The sequence below is a fragment of the Diadema setosum genome, chromosome 22 (genome assembly GCF_964275005.1).
Source record: "Diadema setosum chromosome 22, eeDiaSeto1, whole genome shotgun sequence".
NCBI lineage: Eukaryota > Metazoa > Echinodermata > Echinoidea > Diadematoida > Diadematidae > Diadema > Diadema setosum.
In genome coordinates, this window is record NC_092706.1 from 22,933,021 (window position 1) to 22,940,329 (window position 7,309).

Sequence of the window (7,309 nt, forward strand, 5' to 3'; positions counted from 1 at the left end):
ACAGACAGAAGGACAACCTGAAAATATATAATGCCTCAGGTGACACTTTATGGCGTATCTGAGGCATAAGAACTTCCTGAGAAAATTATTGTCAGTCAGTACAACCATATGAGTAGGCCTACAGTTTCATGAAGATAAACCTTTAGCCATTTCTGAAATATGGTGAGAATTCAGTTCTACTCTTTTCTATGATTAACCCCATGATTTTAAATGCGTGTAGGCCATATTCTTTTTGTTAACTGTAGTACTAGCATACCTATCTATGCAATTCACATCAAACCTTTGATCTTGAGAGATTTAGCCCTAGACTAGTTGTTAGTCTCTGTAGCAGATACCATGGTCAGCCAACATAAAAGCCTGTTTGTTGTTGTTGTTGTTTTTGTTTTCTCTAAACTTGCAATTAAGTGTTATGGGATGGACAAATAAACAACCTGAAAGCATGCAGTACCTCTTCACTTTTACATGATGGGCACAAGAAAAGAATATATTAGTACATGTTCTTGTTCACAGAATATTTGAAATAAAGAAGAATGCTAGTCCTGTTTAATTACCAGCATTACAAAGGCACCACACGAACTTCCATCCTTCTGCAGTGCAGACGTCAGGGACTCATCATGGCTCTACTCACCTTGGAGCTCCCCTGTTTCTTGGGCCCTCTGTGCCATGGAGTGCCTTTACCAACATACAGAAACAGATAAAGGTAAAGGTAAAGGTTTACTGAAGAGCTACAGCCAAAATGCAAAAAAGGAGATAAGATTGAGGTGGTGGGGATGAGGGATTGACTCTCATTAGCTTCAAAATGAAGTCAACTTGTTGGCATTACTTAAGTAATTGGATCTATTAATAGATGACAACACTCTATTTGTAATTCATAAAAAAATATCAGCGTTGATCTAGACACACACATAGAACATCTTTCTTATGGACGAAAAAATGTATTTGATTTTTTTTTTTCCTGGCTTATGTTGAGGTTAACCAAATACCCTATTGGAGATCACAAGTATAATATGTGACCCGCTACAACAAAAGGATCCGAAGGTCGGGGGAGGACAATCTTCTGAAAATGGCATGACATCATTCCCTTACTCTTCTACTCTAATGTCATATTTAGTACAACTCGTAAAAGTACTCAATTGCGGAGATGTCAGTGATTATATTAGCGCATGTCAAGTGGTTGAGGAAATCAGAGTTTCGAGAAAAACACCTTCAAAGTTTTCCTTCCGACGATAACATGATCAAGGGGTGGCGAGACAGTTTTCATTGCTTGACAATAGAAGGCACGCTCCCAGCATTAACAAACTCATGAACCTTAATTGAGAAAGTATCAAGTGACAATGCAATAAGAAATTTAAAACAAAGCCTTTTTTTGATATATTTTCTAGTGCATTTCAGGATTCGGTGTCATTTGCCACTCCTTCGCCATTCATTCCATTTTGTCCAAATTTGGTGACTTTTCCTCAAATCTTATTACAGACATTTTGATATATGATTTAGCTATCTTTGCTATTGCTGGTTGCAATGGCAACTATAAACTGACAACCGTGTCAGTCAGACTTTGCATCTTTTTTTATGTTCCAGTTTCAATTAACAATATTACACTGTATGAAATTAGTGTTTCTTCGCTGAAACTTTCTGAAGAAGCCAAATGTGAAGTAATAATCTTTTTTAATGAAAATGTAATGCTGCCATGGTTATGCGTTATGATATCCTGACTACAAAACACTCTTGTGGTCTGTACTTCTACCTATGAAAGCAATTGAAATTCGGGTCAATTGTAAAAAAAAAAAAAAAAAAAAAAAAAAAAAAAAAAAAAAAAAAAAAAAACATGAGGGAGTTAGGTCAATAAACATATTGTCCTTTGATTTGTAGAACTGTGAAAAAGAAATGTATGTACGTACATGACAATGTACTCACTATAACATATTCATTTAATGGTTCATTAAACACCACTGAAATGGAGGGAATAAAAGTGTGATATCAAAACATAACATATATGTCCATTGGCATTCTGTACATTATCTTTGAAGAGACAAGGGGGGTTTGTTCTTCTCCTATGATAGTAGTTGCACATGTCAAGTCTGGGGTCAATTGTTAAAAACCTGAGGGAATATAGGTCAATACACATAATAAATGTTCCTTTGATTTGCAGAACTGTGAGTGAAAAATTGAATGTACATGTTTATATACTCACTGTAATAAATTCATTGAATGGCGTACTAAACACCATTGAAATTAATATTCTAAGAATAAAAGATCGATATCAAAACATAACATATGTCTATTGGCATTCTGCACATTATCTTTGAAAAGCTGACCTGAACTTGTCCACGTATAGATGGTGTGATCAGATCCCGAAGGGAGTCAGGAACAGACATTTTCATTTCTGGAACATTTGCCACAAGAAGGATCTAGTGGCTCTGTCTAATGTTGATTGGCATAAATGCCCACTTGAACTTTGAAAGGGTCACCTACAGGTAAATAAACCAATACTCTCATTTTAAAGTGAATGACAACTTTTCGTCATTCCTTACAATGTCTAGTATTTCAAGGAGGTATATGTGGTTTTTTTTCATACATCATTTCAACGATTTGAGGATCGATGTATGCGGGCATTTTATATTTTATGATTTTTTTTTTTCAAAGCGTGGAATTGGTTCTTTTGACAGATTTCGATCTGCTCAAGCAGTTGATAAGCTTTATCTTCTCATACTTTTTTAATTGCCAACAATTCTTTGTTACTAGACTACACAAACCCACTCTTGCTACTTTAACTTGCTTCATTAGAAAAGTTGCATTCACTTGCTGTTCCTAAACTTTACATAAGTTTACGTTCAAAATTAAACTCTTGATGATTAGCTTCTAGTTAAGTGCCGTGTGAGGTGCACTCAAAAGCTAGCAATCTTAAAGATTAGTTGATGATTAGAAACACATCATCAGTGAGTACACAGAATAATGTTAGTATTTTTTTATTATTACTATTAAGCACCTTTATCTAACAAATCATTGAACACAGCCAGAGGCTGAATTAAAATTGATTTTACAAAAATGAAGAAACAATATTTATATGCAATATAACATGAATATAAAAATGTGAAATTACTACAGGCTCATACAAAACAAGAAAAAAAAACCAAACGCATACATAGTAGGGAAATAATGAAAGCTTGAGTTGACCTTTTGATTGGCCATTGACCCTTGACCTTTGACCATAACATTTTCGCAACAATCACTGCCAATCAGTATTTGCATATTCACTAAGTTCCATGAATGATGTATAGGCCTACCTTGAACCATTTTCGAGATATGAGGAAATATAAAATTTTCACGTTGTCACTCAACGCTTTACATTTGATTTTTGACCTTATTGCCCAAAATATTCTTTCTCTTTCTCTCGCTCTAAAAAAAAAAACCCCACAATATTATGAGTGCTGATACTCACTCATCTGAGTACAAACCCAAAGATTGTTACACAATATACACACCAGTGCCCAACATCACCTCACAACAATAATCAACGAACTTGTGAGTTTGCGTCTGGGTCAACCTCCAGCTGCGCTATTTTGCATGGGTATATTAAAGGTTATGTGACAAGATTCTGCAAGTCCTGTACAAAAATTGAGCAGGATTCACTCTTAAAGGACAAGTACACCTTCATATACATAAGGATTGAGAGAGTGCAGCAATATTAGTAGAACACATCAGTGAAAGTTTGGGGAAAATTGGACAATCCCTTCAAAAGTTACGAATATTTTAAGTATCTGCGCAGTCACTGCTGGAAGAGAAGACTACTACAGTGTATGATGTCACATGCGTACAACTACATAAGGAAAATAAAAAGAGAATTTCACAAAACTTTACTTTTTGAATAAAGTGCACATTTCTTCGACTTGCTACTGACGTATGTTAAGGGTAATATTATTCCCCCTGCCTTCTGAAAGAGAGAAGTCCAGTGTTCTTTTGTTATGCGAGAAAAATGGAAATATGTTGAATTTTCTTTATTCTTTCTCTATATAGTTGTATTCATGTGACATCACAAGCTATAGTAGTCTTTTCATCCAGCCGTGACTGAGCAGAAACTTAAAAAATTCATAACTTTTGAACAGATTGTCCGATTTTCCTCAAACTCTCACTGATGTGTTCTACTAATATTGCTGCATTCACTCAACCCACATGTCTATGAAGGTGAACTTGTCCTTTAAGTTTCATCTTAAAGTTTTGTGCACATGTGAACATGCGTTGTGAGGTCAAGACTGGAGCTAATCATCAACTGCTATACGTAAGTTTCATATTTAGCAACTGCGTATGAAAGTAACTAAAGTCTTTTGTGTTCGTAATAACACAACTGCTTTACAGTAGAAAAACATTGCCTGCAAAACTCGTGACCATACCTTCTTGAACTGCCATTCCACGGACATTCCACTGTACAGCAACATACGAGGGTATGATGAACACATGTCCATAGTCCTGTACATTGATTTCATTTCGAAGAAGATGGAGGTACTCATTTATGACCTAACAAAATATAATCCAAGAAAGAAACAAAACCTTCCGGTTATCACTTTTAAACAAAATCTTGTATTCACAAAATCAAGAAATTATTAAAAATGTATTACAAATTAAGGAGGAACTACAATCATCAGCACTCTGCCCCAGGGTACATAAAGAACAAAGTAAAAAAGTCACCTATTGAAAGTAAAATGGATGGCACTGGTTCATATACCACTTTCCTATCTGCTTCTGAGGCTTTGGTTGTCAACATTCCCATGTACTTATCTACTTTTTGTTTTGCAGTAAAATAATGCACAAAAAATGGAGAATTCCTTAATTAAACTGTCCAGCAAATAGCTCAATATTTCCTTCATTTTTAAGACCTTGAGATCTAATCTGGTGGGAACATTCATTTGTATACTTTGTTTTGTAATGTCATCTTCTCAAGGGAATGTGTAATGCTATGGCATGGCACACACAGAAGCAAAAAAGAAATACATTGTATGTATATATCAATATACATAATTATACGCCCACATATATATCTACATATATATATATATAGAGAGAGAGAGATACGCGGGGAAGGCATCACCAAATTGCACTCCTGTGGGCTTGTTCTCACAGTCCCATTTTTGTGACTGTCATCACCATCATTCCAACATAGGGAGATTTCAACAATTGGTGTGTAATTCGGATCTGACCTCGGCAGCTTTTTTTCTGTAACCAAAGTTACATATTCACCAGATCTATCAAAGTGTCACAAGATATTTCAGACTTCGAAGACTATTCTCTCGGACTGACTGATGATGAGCAGCAGACTATAATCATCATTTTCAGAAAATGTTCTTCCCCTATATACATAGCTTTACGTTGGTCTGTATACTCGGCGAGATCTAAAATTCAGCTCCCCTTCTCACACTTAAAAAGCTAGCCTCCACAGCTAAGGACAAAGGACCCTCAAATACAATGTCTTCCACAATTTCCCAAGTTAAACGTAGACCTAATTAAAAGTTCATTCAAGGTGGCCAACTTAATTCCCTAATAAAACAGCTATTACGTTTCTTGGCTGTTATTTTATTGTATTTTGCACAACTGCAGGATATTATGCAGCTCGGGTTCATCATTTAGCTGTACTCTCAAGTCGGGTATCATTGTACTAAGACTGTTTAGGACGGCTATATATCCACTTAAATTTGTACTTGCCTATCGTACCCTTCCATATCAGATAAAACACGTGCCGCTGTCCATTCGTTTACTGCATAGCTGCTGTAAACATGATATTCATAAGATGAGCGGACGTGGGGAAAAACCTAGATTGGCGATCGCCTATTTTTGAAGTTACAAGTAGAAATGAAATGGGTGGTTCTTATTATGGTCCATCAAACCAAGTTTTGGTGATAAAAAAAAAAAAGTGGGAGCAAATAAAGACAAAAAAAAAAAAAATCTTCTTTCTCCCATAACGTGGGAAAAGAAATATTAAAGAAAAATTACGAGGCCCTGAGACCCATGGATTCCCACGGGTGATTACTTATTAAACCTAATGACTATGATCCCCCTCCCAAAATAACAATAATAATTATAATAACAATATAACAATAGGGGCCTAAAGAAGAATAATATGATAATAATAATGATGATGTAAAGTCTGAAGCAGATAAACGGATGATTCTATGATCTATCAAACCAAGTTTTGGTGATTGAAAACAAAAAGGAGGAAGCAATTGAAGACGAAAATATAATATTTTTCTCCCATAACGGCGGAAAACAAATAGGAATGAAGAAAAATGTTAGGCCTTGACACCAGCCGTGGATTCCCTCGGGTGCCTGCATGGATGCAAGAGCAGGGGGTATAGGAATATGTTATATTAATATCAAAGTCATAGTGTCAATATTATCTCCCCGTTTTGACGGGAAGAATCTGTGGGCAGAACTTTCGGAGAATCTAAGCGCTTTTGGTAATGTTTCTCTGAATGTTTGTTTTTGTTTGTTTGTTTGTTTGTTTGTTTGCTTGTTTTTTCTGCGGGGGAGAAAATGTGTGTGTGTGTTTGGGGGTCGGACGGTGGTCATGGGTAGAAGAGAGCACAAGTAACGAAAGAATGAGAAAACTTTTCTCTTTATTTCATGTTCTTTATCATCATTCTTTATCTATATAATTCTTTATTTTATGTGCAAAATCGTATATATGAGAAAAAATGAAACCCCTCAGACCCGTGGATTCCCACGGGTGCTGCTAGTATATATCTATCTATCTATCTATATATATATATATATATATATATATATATATATATATATATATATATATATGTAGATATATATATATATATATAGATAGATAGATAAAATACTCAGTACTACACTCACCTCACACATTCACATCAACACACATTGCATTCATACATATAACAATGCATGCTGGCACATACCTTACCGTTCAACCAATTGGGATGTATGAGGGTTTCAAAGTCCCGGTATTCCAATACATCACCACACGTGGTACCGAGCTTTCTTATGCATGGGCAAGGTGACATTCTCCACATTAATCTCTTGGAGAAGTTTTCTGATGGCACCTGCAACGATTGATCCAAGCAGGGTGAGTATAAAAACTATATTATGTGTTAAAGCTGTGAACCTGATATTTCATACTTGATGCTGTATAAATCTTACTTATACATCTTCACGAAGTAATACTGGAATAAACTACAAATGTATCATGAGGGGTGTCGACCATAGTGATGCACTCTTTTTTTTTTTTACAAAGGCAAATGCCAAAATGTGTCTCGCCCTTAAGCGTAGAAGAAACTAGAATTATCACTGA

The 7,309-nt window shown here is 35.4% G+C and overlaps 1 long non-coding RNA gene across 1 annotated transcript; it reads right to left on the reverse strand.

Moving 5' to 3' along the window:
* Positions 1–653: 653 nt before the first annotated feature.
* Positions 654–7,029, reverse strand: LOC140245100 (uncharacterized). The gene is made up of 4 exons (XR_011902321.1): positions 6,923–7,029; positions 4,389–4,464; positions 2,316–2,468; positions 654–672 (listed from the first exon to the last, which is right to left on the reverse strand). It is a non-coding gene; the product is annotated as an uncharacterized lncRNA (long non-coding RNA).
* Between the last annotated feature and the right edge of the window lie 280 nt (positions 7,030–7,309).